The 21,458-nt window shown below is 32.0% G+C and overlaps 1 long non-coding RNA gene across 1 annotated transcript in view; it reads left to right on the top strand.

Moving 5' to 3' along the window:
* The window catches only part of LOC117341321, a 29,031-nt gene extending 10,210 nt beyond the window's left edge, over window positions 1-18,821 (top strand). Inside the window, exon 2 of the long non-coding RNA XR_004535611.1 lies at window positions 18,506-18,821. This is a non-coding gene — a long non-coding RNA (uncharacterized LOC117341321). The remainder of the gene's footprint in view (window positions 1-18,505) is intronic.
* The last annotated feature ends 2,637 nt before the right edge of the window (window positions 18,822-21,458 follow it).

Here is a 21,458-nt window from a genome sequence, read left to right as displayed (position 1 = left end):
TTTATATCTCCTATAGTTGACATAGAACTGACACATATACTCTATCAACATTTGGTACCCCTACCATTTTTTTTGGAATGATAGCATACTTAAAGGAACATTCCTTCTTTTGAAAAAAGTTTAGGTCGTCAAAATTAAACATACTGGAAAATATGTATCTTTTCAAAGTAGTAAAAGTTACAATCTTTTATTAATATGGTAGTTTTACTCTCAAGAAAAACTAAAGTTCTTTGAATATTAATACTCCTGAAAATTCTTAATTGACCCAAAGTATCGCTAATTACCGTAAAGACACAGTATTTGTATATGATAACCCTTTTTCTTGTACATTTCTGCTTTAATTTCATTACATGTAGGTACAAACACTCATATAATCATAAATTTCATCAATAGAAACTGTGTATGTTTCTGATGTCCGAACAAACGAAGGAATGGAACAAACGAAGGAATGGAACAAACGAAGGAATGGAACAAACGAAGGAATGCCCCTTTAACAAGAGCCTGGTAACAAAATCTTGGTTTAATGTTCTGCCTACATGTAATGTAGTCTACAGTTTCTTAATTAAAGAAGCCACAGTTCTGCTTGTCAACAAAATGATTAAAATACCGTCCATGGTATAGAAATATATCTAACTTATACACCATAAAAAAAACCAAAGTTGTCCTAAAAAGATTGCTTATCATATACAATGTACCGAAATTTTCAAAATTTAGAGGTGGCATGTATTGCATATGTAGTTGTTTGGTGGATGTGATTAATTATTTATTTATTTCAAATTAAAAGATTAAAACAGAAGGTTAAACTTTTTGCAGTTGGTAATAGCTTAAAATATACATGTATATATTATTTGTATAAAATATCAATATTCTGTCATACTCGTGAAATATGTTATATTAAACGGAAAACTATTCAATATCCTCTATATATATGTAACTGTTGGTATTATGTGAAAATTTACCACTATCCACTCTAGTTTCTAATCCATTATAATAACTCTTTATCGAAGGTGTAGCATCTCTTAAGATTCTGTTCCAGATCAACGAATACAAAAAATTATCTAAAAAATGCATTTAAAATTACAATGTCATTTTCCTTCCACATGGAAACTTATCTCAGTAAATGATTTTATTTAACACAACCCTCTGGTGTTATTTTGTAAGTACCATGTGTTAAAAGAAATACAGTAAGAACACTTTAATGTTTGAAATTCACTTTAAAAACAGATGTTACAACTCTAACAAAAAGTAATTATGATGGATTGGCAACAAGATTACGCTGTTATATATATATTTATATATTTATACTATTCCAAAATTTACATGCTTCATGCTAAATTAACACCCTCCAAAAGTTTGAACTTCTTCAATCTTTGAATATTAATTGAATTAATAGATAATTGCATCCCAAAGATTGCTTGGTCTGGTATGCCATCATTTTGAGCATGTTTCTTTTTTCATTTTTTGTGTTAGTTTGATATACTTCTATACTGTCGGTGCCATTTTGTGAATTTTTGTGAAGCACTTGCAGTGTGTACACAGTTCGTGGTGTTGAACATTTTTGTGACACGCAGTGTGTACACAGTTCTTGATGTTGAACATTTTTGTGACGCGCAGTGTGTACACAGTTCGTGATGTTGAACATTTTTGTGACGCGCAGTGTGTACACAGTTCGTGATGTTGAACATTTTTGTGACGAACATTGTGTACACAGTTCGTGATGTTGAACATTTTTGTGACTAACATTGTGTACACAGTTCGTGATGTAGATCACTCTTGTGATGAGTTGTGTGTTCGCAGTCGATGATGTCGAACATTTTTGTGTGTACATCTTTGGTGATGTAAACATCTTTAATGCAGCATTTTCATTATTTTCTGCTGATAATTTTTCATATGAAATGTATCATTATTTTTCCATTTTTTCTGCTTGTTCAAAAATATGTTTTATTTTTATTATTAATTATCAAATTTCTCAATATTGATAAAATTATTCCTTTTACACAGATTATATGGAATTTAAATATTCATAAGGATATTTGAAATATCTTGATAGTTTGCGTGAGAACAGGAGATACTTTATCGTACCCAAAGTTCTGAGAGTTTTGACGGCATTCATCTGATTTGAGTGACGAATGTATGATGTTGATACGTTCCTATGAAGATATCAAGATCAAGCTGATGTTTTTATCTGTACAACTTTTCCTGTGTACAAATCAGACTTAACCGCAAAGTGGTGTCAGTCTGTTTCACCTTCAGTACAGGTAATATATTTCAGTTTCATAGAAAATATCCCATTGGATTTCAAATGATTTATGGTATTTTGTATCATAAACATATTAAACATGAGTTCCTGTTTTAATAAAACAGAGCAGATATAATTCTATAAAGATATTTTTATGTCAATTCTAAGAAAGGTTTATCTTGAAGTTATTAATATGTAACAGATCAATGCTGTACAAAAATTCTTCATTATATAGATAATTACTGGGATAGCGATAACTTATGAAATTAATTGACCGAAAGTGATTTAGGTAACACGAAAGATGCTTTCATTAAAACATTAGTTAAAAGGAAGCTGTGTTAATATGAATTTGGTTTTTGCTAAAGAAAAATATTCAATTAATTTGATTTATTTCTATAAGTTTTCCAATTTATTAATAATTGTATAGTGTTTGTGCAATTTATTGCTAAAATCAAAAGAAATGTAGGAGTAGAAATAAAAGTAGAAAGCTTGGCTGATTTTGATTCTATTTTCATTGATCTTTTCCTTTGTGTTTTTATGGTTAATTTCTTTATGAATATGGTTTTAATTTAGTTTTATGTAACGTCCTATTAGCAGCCAAGGTCATTTAAGGACGTTCCATGTTTTGGAAATGGAGGAACGTACCCAAAGAAAAACCACCGACCTATAGGTCGGTACCAGGCAACTGCCCCTATGTTGGTTTCAAAGTCGTGACACAGAGGTGGAGGGCTACTGATAAAGTGTCAGGACACCTTAACCACTCAGCCGCCACAAAATAAACATCAGTAATATTGAGATATTCTGCTAAGTAAGCTATTTAAATGCTGTTCTCCTTTATTCCTGTACGCGGTATGCTTTAATTGTTTATGACATTTGAAAACTATTTAAATACTAATTAATTTTGGAGAAAATTGTTCGAAAAGCTGTGGTATAACTTGTATACACTGCTGGGTGATACATGTATGATTTTACAAAATGGTAACATTAGCAGTAAATTAAATCCATTCTGTATGCAATATTATTATTTTGAAAAGTTCCGATTCAATGATAACATAACTATGCTGCTGTTAAAACTATCAAAATAAACAGAGCTTGTTTTAAGTCCTCATGAAATTGAAGTATCTAATTAAAGTGAAATACATTTGTATTTAAACTATAAACAATCTATATTGGAATTCCATCATTTATTACATTTTTACCAGTGAAATATAAAAAATTATTCATTCTATAAAAGTGATATTTTTCACTAGTGAAGAATATCATATTTTTCACTAGTGAAAAATATCACTTTTGCTGATTTGACCAATCAAATTCAAGATTAGAAAATACCAAAATAATTGACCAATCAGAAAGCCCGACATATATGTCAGCACCTGGACAGGGGAAACTACTTTTTTTTGTTTACAAATTATCGTTGTAGTCCTAGTTAGCATACGGGGTAGGGTTTTCGTTGATAAAAAATGTAATAAACAGAATATCTAACAGTGTCTTCAGTAATACCAAATATATTTTACGAGTGGGGCTAATATTTTGATATTTTTCACTCGTGCTGCTATCTAACAGTGTCTTCAGTAATACCAAATATATTTCACGAGTGGGGCTAATATTTTGTTATTTTTCACTCGTGCGCAGCACGAGTGAAAAATATCAAAATATTAGCCCCACTCGTAAAATATATTTGGTATTACTGAAGACACTGTTAGATATCCTCTATATCTTAATTCTGAATAAAAATCCTCAATTTTGAAAAATAGTTCTTTCTCTTTCAAAAATATTTTTTTATAGGATAAATTTCCAGATACCATCTGTAGTGTTAACCAATGTTTGATAGCTGATGATAAATGAGTTTAGTTGAAAATATTCAAATCAGCCATTATTTTCTCTCTGTTGATTTTAAAGTACCATTAGGTTAACAATATACGATGACAAATGTATGTTGTAATACAACATCTGGATACAGTCGATTACAGTACTGTCAGCTTGGTTTATACATTCTATACTTAAAAAACACTGGATATTCCTCTTTTCTTGGTTAAGTTTTTTAACTGTTAAGTCATGAAAGAAAATCCCATCAATTTCATATATACATTTTTTTAGACCTTTGAATCAAGATTGTTCGTTCCTAAACTTTGAATTATGACGATTGTATTTGAACTGGGATGTTAACTTTTTACAATGTTTTTTGCTAAAATAATCAGCTGTAGAAATATAAAAAATACTTGTACTTAAACCTGTGTTTTACAATGATCTATTGCAATTTATTGATCAAAAGACATTGAAAACATCAGCATTTAAATGAAATAATACAATTATTCAAAATATTGATCACAGAAATGGATTTTGCATCTTGTGTGATCTGGAAGATTGGAAGATGAATTTCATTTTATTCAAATGCTCTCATTTTGACACATTGCACATTATCTGTTATAAAAACATATTATACTAGGAATACAAGTGACTTATAAGCTTGTACAATTACAAACGATGGATGATAAAACGGAAATAGCAAACCTGGGGAAATATATATATCTCGGTATGAAGAAAAGAAAACTGACATTAGATAATATGTAGATATGTTGTGGACACTTGAGCATGAATGTGGAGCGTGTTCTGTGTATATTGTTGTGTATTTGTGTTGTATACATGTTATGTACATCTACATGTATTTTTATTTTAAACTGATGAGTCGTATGACTCAAGGTAATAAAGAACTAGAACTTGATATAGGGTTTTGTCTGGTGAATTAAATTACTCTAATTAAAGATTGTTTTAGAAATTCATTAGAGGACACCTTATATATGTGGTCATTGCCTTCAGATCTCCTTACCTGTTAGTATAAGGATGCAAAACCCTTAACAAACAATAAAACAAATTAAAGATAAAAAAAAAAAAAAAAACCCAAGCAAACAAATAATAGCAAATTTAAACAAAACAAAAAAAATAATAAAACAAAGAACAAATTTAAAGAAAAAAAATTAAACAAACAATTATTAAACAAAACAAGAAAAAAAACTAACAAGCAAATTTAACAAAGAAAAAGTTTAAACAAATTCAAACAAACCAACAAGAAACAAATTTAAACAAATGAACAAAACAAAAAACAATTTAAACAAACAAATTTACGTACAAGCATGGATGAGGCCTTTAATAAAATCTTTAGAACTTTGATAAGAAACCACAACAAATACATCAAATGTATCAATGATGTTATTAGCTATAGATCTCATTTACATAATTCACTTTTTGTTATAGTTTCATTTCAGTTTCATGAACAATTTATTGCCTTTTCTTTTTAGGATCTTTAAAATTTTGATTACAATTTTGACAAAAATGATAAAACCAAAATTGCAGAACCTTATATATCTCCATTAGGATTTTAGGGGAGAGTTACTATGACACTTTATAATTAGTAGGCCCGCTCCCAATAACACACTATTGATATAGCTATCCATGGAGGTTGTGAATATTTAATTATAAAATACAATATAATATTGATGTTTGGTGAGAGTGAATATTTAATTATAATATACAATTTAATATTAATGTTTGGTGAAAGTTAATATTTTATTATAATATACAATATAATATTGATGTTTGGTGAGAGTGAATATTTAATTATAAAATACAATATAATATTGATGTATGGTGAAAGTGAATATTTAATTATAAAATAAAATATAATATTGATGTACGGTGACAGTGAATATTAAATTATAAAATACAATGTAACATTGATGTATGGTGAAATTGAATATTTTATTATAATATACAAGGTAATATTCATGTTTGGTGAGGGTAAATGTTTAATTATAAAATACAATGTAATATTGATGTATGGTGAGGGTGTGAATGTTAAATTATAAAATACAATATAATATTGATGTATGGTTAATATTTAATTATAAAATACAATACACTATATTAATGTGTCACGATGGGGAATATTTAATGATAAAATACAAAGTAGCGATAGCTACAAAATAAGTACCGATATGATACCTTAGGATAACTTGGAACACTAACAGACAAAAGATGACACAAAATTCTAGGACAGGAATCTAGATTAAGAATTAAGATTAAACGAAGTCGTGTGGACTGGTAATATCGCTTGACAACACTTTAGATTTGTCAAATCACCCTAAAATAATCTTATAAATACAGACATTTTTTAGCACATAAAAAAATTGTTATAACTTGATGTTAACTGTTAAGCTGCAGCACTAATTGAAATGACCATTTGGAAATGGAGCTACTTTCCAATATCGGTATGTTTTTAACACGATAATGCTGGAATAATATCTAGAGGAAACTCTTATGCTAATTTAGTTTGGGTAATGGTAGATATTTCATTTTGATGTACAGTGTTTGCGTGGATAATGTGCATAGTTTTTAGGTGAATATTCGTGTTGTAATTACGTGATGCCTGGTCTAAATCATCACCTGCTATCGTGTTGGTACCAACGTCCTATTACCAGTCTGATAAATGTTCCTTAACAGCGTCCTTTGAACTCTCAAAGCTTTCTGTTAAAATATTTGAATATATGTATCTGTATAAATTTGTTTTTTGAAATAATATGATAATCATATGTAGAAAAGGAGACTATATCTTGTGTTAAAATAAAGTTTATTTTTATCACTTTCTACAATATACTGAAAGAAAATATCAAATAATAACATTTTTCAGTTTTCTTTGAAATATTTGTGTGAATGATACATACCTATATATATATAATGTTGTTGATAATTGTAGCAGTAATGACAGTTATATAGACAAGTAAATTGTCATATTTTCAAAGCATGCAATCTTCCCTTTTATCAAGACATCAATATATTTTACAAAAAAAACACATCAAAGACATGAACATGAAAGTTACATATTGTACCCCATGACAGTGTTGTCACGTATTGTGTGTGTTTAGTTGATAATCCCTTCTGTCAAACGACAATGTTGTCATGTAGTGTGTTTAGTTGATAATCCCTTCTGTCAAACGACAATGTTGTAACATAGTGTGTTTAGTTGATAATCCCTTCTGTCAAACGACAATGTTGTAATGTAGTGTGTTTAGTTGATAATCCCTTCTGTCAAACGACAATGTTGTAATGTAGTGTGTTTAGTTGATAATCCCTTCTGTCAAACGACATTGTTGTAATGTAGTGTGTTTAGTTGATAATCCCTTCTGTCAAACGACATTGTTGTAATGTAGTGTGTTTAGTTGATAATCCCTTCTGTCAAACGACATTGTTGTAATGTAGTGTGTTTAGTTGATAATCCCTTCTGTCAAACGACAATGTTGTAATGTAGTGTGTTTAGTTGATAATCCCTTCTGTCAAACGACATTGTTGTAATGTAGTGTGTTTGGTTGATAATCCCTTCTGTCAAACGACTATGTTGTAATGTAGTGTGTTTAGTTGATAATCCCTTCTGTCAAACGACTATGTTGTAACATAGTGTGTTTAGTTGATAATCCCTTCTGTCAAACGACAATGTTGTAATGTAGTGTGTTTAGTTGATAATCCCTTCTGTCAAACGACACTGTTGTAATGTAGTGTGTTTAGTTGATAATCCCTTCTGTCAAACGACAATGTTGTAACATAGTGTGTTTAGTTGATAATCCCTTTTGTCAAACGACAATTTTGTAATATAGTGTGTTTAGTTGATAATCCCTTCTGTCAAACGACAATTTTGTAATATAGTGTGTTTAGTTGATAATCCCTTCTGTCAAACGACAATTTTGTAATGTAGTGTGTTTAGTTGATAATCCCTTCTGTCAAACGACAATTTTGTAATATAGTGTGTTTAGTTGATAATCCCTTCTGTCAAACGACAATGTTGTAATGTAGTGTGTTTAGTTGATAATCCCTTCTGTCAAACGACAATTTTGTAATGTAGTGTGTTTAGTTGATAATCCCTTCTGTCAAACGACAATTTTGTAATATAGTGTGTTTAGTTGATAATCCCTTCTGTCAAACGACAATGTTGTAACATAGTGTGTTTAGTTGATAATCCCTTCTGTCAAACGACAATTTTGTAATGTAGTGTGTTTAGTTGATAATCCCTTCTGTCAAACGACAATTTTGTAATGTAGTGTGTTTGGTTGATAATCCCTTCTGTCAAACGACAATGTTGTAACATAGTGTGTTTAGTTGATAATCCCTTCTGTCAAATGACAATGTTGTAACATAGTGTGTTTAGTTGATAATCCCTTCTGTCAAACGACAATGTTGTAACATAGTGTGTTTAGTTGATAATCCCTTCTGTCAAACGACAATGTTGTAACATAGTGTGTTTAGTTGATAATCCCTTCTGTCAAATGACAATTTTGTAATGTAGTGTGTTTGGTTGATAATCCCTTCTGTCAAACGACAATGTTGTAATGTAATGTGTTTAGTTGATAATCCCTTCTGTCAAACGACAATTTTGTAATGTAGTGTGTTTGGTTGATAATCCCTTCTGTCAAACGACATTGTTGTCATGTAGTGTGTTTAGTTGATAATCCCTTCTGTCAAACGACAATGTTGTAACATAGTGTGTTTAGTTGGTAATCCCTTCTGTCAAACGACATTGTTGTAATGTAGTGTGTTTAGTTGATAATCCCTTCTGTCAAACGACAATTTTGTAATGTAGTGTGTTTGGTTGATAATCCCTTCTGTCAAACGACATTGTTGTAATGTAGTGTGTTTAGTTGATAATCCCTTCTGTCAAACGACAATGTTGTAACATAGTGTGTTTAGTTGATAATCCCTTCTGTCAAACGACATTGTTGTTCTGTAGTGTGTTTAGTTGATAATCCCTTCTGTCAAACGACATTGTTGTAATGTAGTGTGTTTAGTTGATAATCCCTTCTTTTTTCAAACGACAATTTTGTAATGTAGTGTGTTTGGTTGATAATCCCTTCTGTCAAACGACAATGTTGTAACATAGTGTGTTTAGTTGATAATCCCTTCTGTCAAACGACATTGTTGTAATGTAGTGTGTTTAGTTGATAATCCCTTCTGTCAAACGACAATTTTGTAATGTAGTGTGTTTGGTTGATAATCCCTTCTGTCAAACGACATTGTTGTAATGTAGTGTGTTTAGTTGATAATCCCTTCTGTCAAACGACAATGTTGTAACATATAGTGTGTTTAGTTGATAATCCCTTCTGTCAAACGACATTGTTGTACTGTAGTGTGTTTAGTTGATAATCCCTTCTGTCAAACGACATTGTTGTAATGTAGTGTGTTTAGTTGATAATCCCTTCTGTCAAACGACATTGTTGTAATGTAGTGTGTTTAGTTGATAATCCCTTCTGTCAAACGACAATGTTGTAACGTAGTGTGTTTAGTTGATAATCCCTTCTGTCAAACGACATTGTTGTACTGTAGTGTGTTTAGTTGATAATCCCTTCTGTCAAACGACATTGTTTTACTGTAGTGTGTTTAGTTGATAATCCCTTCTGTCAAACGACAATGTTGTAACATAGTGTGTTTAGTTGATAATCCCTTCTGTCAAACGACATTGTTGTAATGTAGTGTGTTTAGTTGATAATCCCTTCTGTCAAACGACATTGTTGTAATGTAGTGTGTTTAGTTGATAATCCCTTCTGTCAAACGACAATGTTGTAACATATAGTGTGTTTAGTTGATAATCCCTTCTGTCAAACGACATTGTTGTACTGTAGTGTGTTTAGTTGATAATCCCTTCTGTCAAACGACATTTTTGTAATGTAGTGTGTTTAGTTGATAATCCCTTCTGTCAAACGACATTTTTGTAATGTAGTGTGTTTAGCTATTAATCCCTCAGTCAAACGACATTGTTGTAATGTAGTGTGTTTTGCTATTAATCCTTTTTTAGTTGAGCGACGATGTTGTAACAAATCGTTGTGTTTGACTATTAATCCCTTCAGTTGGTTGGACACCAAAAGCCATTTATAGTTAATATATATAGTCAATTATAGTTAATATATATAGTCAATTATAGTTAATATATATAGTCAATTATAGTTAATATATATAGTCAATTACCAATTTTCAGGTAAATGACTCCCTAGCTATATATATAGTTGATTAGTTTACCTAATATTATTTTGTTTTCATAATTAAAGACATATAAATGTTTCCTTTCTGTCAACACGTTGTCTTAACAGTTATAAAGACCTACCAATTTTAAACATACAGAAATCACTATTTCGATTTCAATTGTTTATTAAAGTGTCAAACATCTTTTAACATAAAATTCATCATAAAATATTCCTCTAAAAAGTAAGTTATGTCCAGCCATTTATGACTTATTTAGACACAATAAAACAAAATAAAGTATAAGATATTGCATGCTAAAAATTAATATGGTAAGGCTATCCCAAGCTATTAAAACTGTAATTAAGGTAGGGTTATCCAAAGCTATTAAAACTGTAATTAAGGTAAGGTTATCGCAAGCTATTAAAACTGTAATTAAGGTAAGGTTATCCCAAGCTATTAAAACTGTAATTAAGGTAAGGCTATCCCAAGCTATTAAAACTGTAATTAAGGTAAGGTTATCCCAAGCTATTAAAACTGTAATTAAGGTAAGGTTATCCCAAGCTATTAAAACTGTAATTAAGGTAAGGTTATCCCAAGCTATTAAAACTGTAATTAAGGTAAGGCTATCCCAAGCTATTAAAACTGTAATTAAGGTAGGGTTATGCCAAGCTATTAAAACTGTAATTAAGGTAGGGTTATCCCAAGCTATTAAAACTGTAATTAAGGTGGGGTTGTCCCAAGCTATTAAAACTGTAATTAAGGTAAGGTTATCCCAAGCTATTAAAACTGTAATTAAGGTAAGGTTATCCCAAGCTATTAAAACTGTAATTAAGGTAAGGTTATCCCAAGCTATTAAAACTGTAATTAAGGTGGGGTTGTCCCAAGCTATTAAATCTGATGCAGTAAATGGCCATATGATATGTTTCACGAATGAAAAGCTACGAAAAGGTGCTTTTCACTTTTCGTGTGTCAAATACAAAATAGTCAAGGTAAAAGAATTTCATATGTTTTTTTCATTACATATATATAACTATACATGCATCAGTTAAATGGACAATGTTCTTGTGAGGAAATATAGATACTGTATGTTTAAAAATGTACACAATGTATGTAAAACAACAGGTACTGTAAATGTTACACCTGATGTTAGTGGTTTATCATCTTTGGCACAGCGTAACATTTCGTCTGTCATATCTCAATAATATTATTTATATATATATATATATATTTGAAATAATTTAAATCATTGTTACATTAACAAGGAAATGCGGAATGTTTTGACACCTTGGGATAGATATTAATGAATAAAAACCAGATAGAATATATTTAACATTTAAAATGTTCTGATTAATTAAAGATGAGGCAGCTTTGTAATATACTGGCATGTCATCAAATTAAATCATGGAATTGAAAAAAATTCCAAACACTCTTATTTTTTTTATTAAATTTCTTGCAAAAATTTGCATAGCATTTATGTAACTGAATTTTGCAAAGCAGAACTGAGAGAATTTAGGATAGAATTTTTTTTAACTTCATAATGATCAATATATTTTTGATGTATTTAGCTTTACCTTAAATAAATCCCTATCCAGTTTTCATTACAGACAAATGTGTTTGTAATCATTTTGAGATTTCTTGCGGAATATTTGCGTAGCATTTTCTTTTCCCTTCATAAGTAGGTATCATTGTTATATTTTTCATCCCTAACATTTTTATTGCAGACTTTTTATCAAATGTATGAACGGTTCTTAAATATGAAATTTATTTCAATTTAAGAATTCTTTCTGTATATGATATAGAACATACACATTTAGATGGATTCAAAATAATATAAGAATTATTAACAATTTAATCTCTAGCTGATATATTTCGTTTTCCTGTTTTTTTCTTGGTAGTTTTAAATCAAAACTCAGCATAAAATTTTACAGCGAAAAAAAGAATGAAAATAAACAACTTGTTACATTGAACTAATTTCGTATTAAAGTGGGTCATGAATCATATTTATTTACAACCATATCCTAAGTTAAATTTATTTATAAATGTATCATAGAATATATTTAATAAGTATTCTTATACCAACAAAGATTATATCATTGTAGTGTATGACTAAACCTAGGAAACATAGCAGTTAGCGTTGAGAAGTTGAACGGTACAAGTTTACAGTAAAGCATGATCCTAACATCAATATCGTAAGAAATGAATCATAAAATAAAATGTGGAATGTTACACAACTTGAACAAAAATTAAGTTTTGTTAGATATTCCGACACTGTGTTTTATTTTTTTGTGAGAAACAATTTGATATGGTATTATGTTAGTTCAGAAGTAATTTCCTGCTTGAAATGATAAGATGTGAAAAAAATGTAAAAAAAAAAAAATAATAAAAAAATGTCTGGTACAATTATGACTGACAAATATGAGCTATTGTAGTAATGTATGTCTTTGTAAGGTTTTAAAATATAGCCCTAGTTCTACAAATTGTCTATAAATACATCGGACAGCTGTATAAATAGTTGGCCATAAAATATGTACTGTAGCATCAGCCTTGTGGCTGATATCACTTACGATATTTCCCGAGTGATTAAAATGTCGTTTGTCAAACATTTACTCACTGTTCAGTATCTGGGATGTCTTTATAGTGTTAAGTTTTTCTCTGTTATTCAATTGTTAAATCCTTTCTTCTGGAAATGTTTGTAATCCCATTCCTGAAGATATTATTATTAAATTATATTAATATCAAATCTGAAAAAAATTTCAATACAATAGTTGATGTCTTGAACAGGTCATGCATGGAATAAAAATAAACTTTGAATTAATTTAAGTTCTAATATTTATTCCATTTTTTATGTAACTTATTTAAGTAAGATATTTAGTCCATTTTTTATTTGACTTATATAAGTATAAATATCTAGTCATTTTTTATTCAATTCATTTAAGATCAAATATGAAGTCTGTTTTTTCAAATCAAATGTTTCAAAAGTGTCATCTTTAATTCAAATCAAATGTTTCAAAAGTGTCATCTTTAATTAAATCTGGCAACACAGTCACAGAATTTTAAATATTGGACTTATTTAGTTCAGTTAAAAATGCTTTAGTTGGATTTTTTTTTTCAATTTCCTAAATTTTGTTGAAATTTAGATTTGTTTAAACTAAAGTTTAAAAAATTTAGTGAACTATTTTATCTTGGGATTTTTAGTTTATCTTACAATAAATGACTTTAGAGATTCAACTTAATGTAATAGCATGTTATTATAGTGTTAACTTAAATATTTCCTGAAAGCACTGATTAATTCTAGTATACGTTTCAGAACATTAATATTTCTTTATTTTAATATTGGTACTGTAACATGATGATTCTGTTCATTTATTTAATTGTGTGCCTATGTTAATGTAAAGTCCACCATAATGAAATTAACATAACAAAACGTTAAAACTTTGTGTGAAAGAACATTGAGAGATTATACCGTCATATGCTGGAGTATTCAGCTACCATAGAGTTCAAGTTAAACAAATAATCCAAATTTGTTTTGATTTTTTTTCCAACTTTTGTCTTTTTGGAACTTTTTTTTTTAAAGATGAAACTTGATAATGGACCTGTGCACTGTGTGTGCAAGTTTACAGCAGATGTTTTGGTGATAGTAACACTTTATATACTAAGAACCAATTCACAGTCAAATGATTTTTTCTGTTGTGTTGACAATATAATGAAACATTTAACCTACTCTTGCTATAATGTTTGAATATCAAAAACATAAAAATCTCGAAAATATTTCCAAGATAAGTGTTATATTCTTGTTTTCTTTTTATAAACATGTACATATTTTTGAGGCGTTCATTTACTTACCTGGTTATTAATAAATCGAGTTATTCAATTACAGTAAGTCTTTGTTGTATCAGAACATAAACATTTATCTTAACGAAGTAATGACCTAGATTTTCTGCACTTATTTTGTGTACACTTAACTCAACCTCAGATGTTTTGTGTTATATTTGTTTGTTTTGTTGCTGTTTTTAACTATTGGAGGACTCACAAAAGTTTTTGAGGAATTCCTCAATAACTTCAATGTTTTTAATGATAATGAAATTGTAATCACAAAATATAGATAATTAATGGAAAAATTAAAGTTGGTATCATACATACACAAAAACATTAATTCTTTTTCTTCCAAAATTTTTGAAACAAAATTAAAGAAATTTTCAAAACTTTGAATTTGAACCACAACAATGTATTAAAGATAATCTTAATGGTATGTTGCACTTTTTTTTTAAGTTTTAAAAAAATCAGGACAATTGAAAAAAATAGTGCTTGATCTATATTTAGATGCCATGTTTACTAGAACTCAAAGTTTAAAAGTCAAGGTAAGATGTCATATGAGGGAGACTGGTAGTTGCTATCTTTTTAGAATTTCCATAGAGGAGATAGTGTGTTTTAAAAATTTCAGATCTAGTGTTTTTGTAGATCTTTTTGACAACTGCCTTCAAGCTAAAAGATATTACAAACTGCTCTGTCATATGGAATTATTTGATTTTGAAACTTCTGAATGATTAAGTTATCTGATCACTTTAATTTTTGTCTAAATTGGAGTAAAAGTATGTAATCTCCCTCAAAAATATCTTGGGTTTGCATATTTGGAGATGCATTTAAAATTTATGAAGATAACTTTTTGTAATTTGATATCCATTGTGTTCTTCCTGTAGTAAGAAATGCAAAGGATGAATATTCAGGTCAAATTAAATTGTTCAAGGTCATAAGAAATGTCAAGATGAAGGACATCACTGATATATACTGTATGTTGTATCTATCAATAAACTTCGGTAAAATAAAAGATTTGAATTCAATTTGTTTTTGTTTTGTTTAACGTCCTATCAATAGCTACTTGGTATGGTCATTTAATGATGGCCTATCCTGCATGCAAGATGCATACATAGGGTGAGAGTTAATTTGCATAATTTTGGAGGCTGCGGTAGGTACGTGTTTGCCTCCTTGTGATAGCTCATAACTGATTACCACTTTATATAGCTACCTCACTGAAGCATACTGCCGAAGACACCCAGCAGGACACCCCACCTGGTCACATAATACTGACAATTGAGCCCAACTCCCAAAAATGCTGAGCATTAGCAGGAGTAGTCACTACCACTTCTATACACTCTGGTATAGTCTCGGCCAGGGGACAGAACCTAAAACCTCCCTCACAGGGACAAATGTCCATCTAAAGGTCAGGGGACTGAACCCAAAGCCTTCCTCACAGGGACAAATGTCCATCTAAAGGTCAGGGGACTGAACCCAAAGCCTTCCTCACAAGGACAAATGTCCAACTTAAGGTCAGGGGACTGAACCCAAAGCCTTCCTCACAAGGACAAATGTCCAACTAAAGGCCAGGGGACAGAACCCAAAGCCTTCCTCACAGGGGCGAACATCCAACTAAAGGCCAGGGGACAGAACCCGAAGCCTTCCTCACAGGGACAAATTTCCAAATAAAGGCCAGGGGGAAGAACCCAAAGCCTTCCTCACAGGGATGAACGTCCAACTATAGGTCAGGGGACAGAACCCAAAGCCTTCCTCACAGGGACGAACGTCCAACTATAGGTCAGGGGACAGAACCCAAAGCCTTAATTCCTCACAGGGACGAACGTCCAACTATATGTCAGGTGACAGAACCCAAAGCCTTCCTCACAGTGCATCTAAATGTCAGGGTTCAGAACCCAAAGTCTTCCTCACAGGGGCAAATGCCCAACTAAAGGCACTCAAGGAAGACATTAGGAAAAGATAAGATCTCAAAGTTAGTCGAATCTTACAATTATGCAATCAAGGCAACAGGTACAATTCTTCCTGCAGGGTAGGATTTGAATTGAAGGCTATGTACATATATAGGTACATGTATACACATACGAACATGTGAGATCAAATGTCATCAAATGTCAATTTTTCACTCTGTCTCTGCATTGATTCTCAACAGAAGAAAACATTAAAAAATGTCAGATGAAGTATCTATTTTAAAAAGAATAACAATATCTTTCATTTTAGAAAGTTTGAATAATTAAGACTATGATAATTTAAAAAAATTTAGACATGAAAATATCATGTTTTCTCATGCAAGTTATTAAAATGTGAAAATATGCCAAAAATATAGTTTATGAAGAAAGTATAACTATTTGAGGATGAACTTTAGCCAAAACCTGATTTTGCACTTGGAGTTTCAGAGTATTATGTCAGCTAGCTGACAAGTTGTGCCTGTAATATTTAAGTGGTATGGCCTGTCATTCTGTTCCTGGTTCCAGCGATGCTAGAGCCCTGCCAGGAAAATGGCCATTATTTGTACTAGGCAGGAGCCATTACACTTGATCACGACCAACTCGGGGCTATACCAGATTTAGGCAGCCATGTCAAATCCACTTATCTTTAGGTGTATTAAGCCCTGGTAGATCTGACTTCCTCAGATTGGGGGGTGGGGCCAAAGGTTTCTGTTGGAAATAAAGATGTGCAGGTATAATTGTATTATGAGTGATTTCATATGCCACATCCAGCTATAACAGTTTACAACAGAAGTCGGGTTTGTATTTTAAATAAAATAAATGGGGGAAAAAATTAACTGAAGCTGAGAAAATCTTCAGACAGTGGCTAGATTTAACTCCCCTGTTAGTGATTATCATGTCACATGTAGGGAGAATTCGACTACTTGTTGACAAATGTAGTGTGATTTCCTTTGATGTCAGCTGCTAATCTAGATCATCGGTAATCTTGCGGATCGGTAATCAGGAAGATCGGCTAAGAACGGCACCATCTTTTAAAGCCAAGCCCAACACAACACAGACAACCAGCTTGACTACCAATTTTAGGAATGGTGCCGAACATTTAAATCCTTACATGATTTCTAGATAAGTTTTTGTTCCTTAATGTCTATGCCCCCACCATTTCATCTGGTTTGCAGTGTTACACTTGGCCGCCCATCATAGCTTTGTTTCTGCTCGTTCACTCTTTAACAGATATAAATATATATATTCATTACATTACAACTACAACTGGAAATTCTAATCTTTACCTTCGGATCAACAACACATAGAGTTTGGTTTGTTTTTGTTTAACGTCCTATTAACAGACAGGGTCATTTAAGGACGTGCCAGGTTTTGGAGGTGGAGGAAAGCCGGAGTACCCGGAGAAAAACTACTGGCCTACGGTCAGTACCTGGCAACTGCCCCACGTAGGTTTCGAACTCGCAACCCAGAGGTGGAGGGCTAGTGTTAAAGTGTCCGGACACCTTAACCACTCGGCCACCGCGGCCCCCCCTCAACACATAGAGCATATGATACAAAATGTTAATAATTAGATATATGACATAGTAAGACTAATGACGAAGAAAGACAATTTTATGACTCGTGCCCTGACCGGGCCTCAAACTCATGAACTAACTGCACCCATGCAATCTCCTATATCAACACTTTTCTTTGAACTTAAAATTGTGGGCAAATGAATAACACCCCAGCCAGATATACATATCCAATACATAATTGAAATTTGATGTGTACAGTTTATCGATAATAAGCAAATCAAGTTTTGATCTGGCTTAATGTGTTAGTTTGTGTGGACCTATTACTACCAAGGGGACTATTACAGACAGGTTGATGTGGGTGTTGTGTGGACCTATTACTACCAAGGGGACTATTACATTGAATATATACTGTTCAATTTATTTTTGTCTGAGTAAAAGCCATTTGTTTAAAGTAAATTTTTTACACAAATACTAGAGCCAAAACTGGATATCCTTGCTTAACTTACAAATTTCCGTAGGAAATCCGAACAGAATTTAAGGAAAGTTCTTTCACAGAGATTTTATTTTTAGATCTAATAATGCTTTCCTACAGTGGACATTTTTCAGGTAAGGAATTTCCTTAATATCACTATGAGAACATAAATGAAACTGGGGCTTGGCCTACTAAGGGTCCGCGGTAGCCGAGTGGTTAAGGTGTCCCGACACTTGATCACTTGCCCTTCACGTCTGGGTTGCGAGTTCGAAAGCCCATGTGGGGCAGTTGTCTTGTAATGACCGTAGGTTGGTGGTTTTCCTTCGGTTACTCCACCTCCATCACAAGGCATGTCCTGAAATGACACTGGCTGTTAATAGGACGTCAAAATTAAAAAAAAACAAAAAAAACAAAGCCTACTAGATTGAACACTAGATATTAAATGTATTAAAAATAAATTTTCCCGAGGTGAATTTGTATCTTACCAGGGTTGTGATTTTGATGATGGATTTTGTTGTATTTGCAGGAATGGAAGACAATGGACTGATGACAATGTGTCGATCAATATCTCCTCATATGGAAGAAAAATAAATCTAAGGTCATTCTTGAAGAAAAATAAATCCATGGTCATTCTTAGGTCAAGATCATAAGGTCGGCACTTTATCTCAAGAATTTCTCCAGTGACTTTTACAATGATTTTCCCAAGAGCGTTAAGAAAATGTTGGTCATCGGAACATCATGGGGTCATCAAAGTCATATGATGGTCATCGCTTCAGTGAAAAGAATTATTGAATGATGCAAATCAAAGGTACGAGTAATTACCTAAAAGTTATGTTTGATGAGTGTTTTGTTCTGTTTTCTTTTTTATTTGAATTCAAATTATTACTTTATCTTAATCTTTTTTAACATTTGTTTGGTTTATAAATTGGATAATTATTTATAGTAAATTGATTGATAATACATATTAAACTTTAAAATCTGCTGACTATTATTATGAAATGCGATCAATAAAATTGATTCCTGGATCAAATGAGATGACATAAGAATTGTTTTATGACGTCTATTAAGATTAAAACTTCCGAAAATAAAAAACATAGCCAATTGGAATATGTACTGCCCTTCTTTGATTCTCAGAATTTTGGTAGTGGTACATATGACTGGTTTGTCCGTTGTCAGTATAATGTGACTGGGTGGGGTGTCCTGCTGGATGTATTCGGCCATATACTTCACTTAGGTTGCACTATCATGTCACCATCCATTCTGTGATACCACAAGGAGAAAAAACACGACCATGCGTACCACAGCCTCCCAAAACACAACCACATGCACTACATATATGTATCCTGTACGTAGGAGAGGCCTTCCTTAATTGACCATAGCTGTTGATAGGACATTAAACAACATACAGGAGAGACTGTCCTTAAATGACCACACCTGTTGATAGGACATTAAACAACAAACAGGAGAGGCCTTCCTTAATTGACCACAGCTGTTGATAGGACATTAAACAACAAACAGGAGAGGCCGTCCTAAATGACCACAGCTGTTGATAGGACATTAAAAACAATACAAAACCCAACCAAACCATATATACCATACAAAATGTCCAAGGGGTCAACATGATAATTTACCATCACGAGGACCAGGGCTTACTGATCGACAAGTAAAGAATGAAAGATTCTGTAGGTGAACAAAGATTTTAATATGACTCACTTAGGATGCATCAATTACCAATGAACATTACTCCCTAGTGGTGTCATGGTAAAGACTTGGTGTATCTAGTAGCATACAACGATTACCCTTGGACATTACTCCCTAGTGGTGTCATGGTAAAGAGTTGGTGTATCTAGTAGGATACAACAATTACCCTTGGACATTACTCCCTAGTGGTGTCATGGTAAAGAGTTGGTGTATCTTGTAGGATACAACAATTACCAATGGACATTGTTCCCTAGTGGTGTCATGGTAGAGAGTTGGTGTATCTAGTAGGATACAACAATTACCAATGGACATTGCTCCCTAGTGGTGTCATGGTAAAGAGTTGATGTATCTAGTAGGATACAACAATTACCAATGGACATTACTCCCTAGTGGTGTCATGGTAGAGAGTTGGTGTATCTAGTAGGATACAACAATTACCAATGGACATTACTCCCTAGTGGTGCCATGGTAGAGAGTTGGTGTATCTAGCAGTATTCCAATTGTTTCCAGTTTGAAGTGTGATATTAGAAGTTGAATTAGCGTGCTGTATGTCTTTGTGTCGTCAGGTTTAATTCCCCCAAAGTATTTAAGGAGCAGGTGATCAGGTGAATGAGGATTTGGAGAATGTAGTAACCTCAAAGTCAAAATATATAGAATATACACAAGTATTTTGACATGGACAGTATATGTGTGTGTATGCAGAGAAAATGATGTGATATATATACTTACTGTGATGTTATGAATTATTAATGGCATAATAATAGTGTTGAAACCTGTGTCTTATGATATTGAAAACAGCTGTTTTAAGTTGTGAAGCATAAATATATATTTTTGACAAGAGAAAGAGAAAATGTAGCAGCCAGACTGAGGTTCGAACCTGGGACCCTTAGAACTCTAGACAAACATTCTACCAACCTAGCTACTTGGTTGCTGATGATCGACCCAGTCCAGTTCCACTACATTCCTCCCTCCTTTTTTCAAGTCTTTGCCCCCGAAGACCACAAGTTCAGATATCCCCTTGCTAAACATACTCCCAATTCTTTAAACAAGAGTTGGCAAGCTCACCAATTATTTGACCTGAGAAAAAGAAAATGTAGCAGCCAGACCAGGGTTCGAACCTGGGAACCTCAAAACTCTAGATGGACACCCAACCAAGTGAGCTACCTGGTCACCGATGATCGACCCAGTCCAGTTCCGTTACATACAGTATGATGTCATGAATTTCCTTGAAAGGTCATTGCAAATACAGTACAACTTGCATAAGTCGAATTCGACGGGACAAAGTAAAATATTCAACCTATCTGGTGGTTTGTCTTAACCTTGTTTCTATGTACACAGATGTACAATGACATAAATGAACAGAATCCTTGGGTTGTCCACTATAAAAATTGTCTGATAACAGTGTGATAAAGCAATAGATAAATACAAATATTTTATGTTTTATACCATTACAGTGATTCATCAATGAAATAAAGGTTATTTAAGCATTAAACGGCTTTCAGTTGGCATTCATATTGACTATGAATGCCAACTGAAAGCCGTTCAATGCTTATATTTACCATCTGCGATTTTTTATTTGTCGTGTGATTTTTTTTTGAAATTTTCAAATTTCAGTTGGCAGTTCATAAGCTGGTGAACTCGCAACTGAATTGGTAGGGTTATATAGTGGCAGTGCCATACAATGGTAAATATAAGTTCATAAGTACAGAATACAGAGGATTATATAATTACTGTTGCCATGTCACACACACGTGAATATATACACATGAACACTCTTA

The sequence above is a fragment of the Pecten maximus genome, chromosome 13 (genome assembly GCF_902652985.1).
Source record: "Pecten maximus chromosome 13, xPecMax1.1, whole genome shotgun sequence".
NCBI lineage: Eukaryota > Metazoa > Mollusca > Bivalvia > Pectinida > Pectinidae > Pecten > Pecten maximus.
This window is presented reverse-complemented; position numbering and strand designations above follow the sequence as displayed.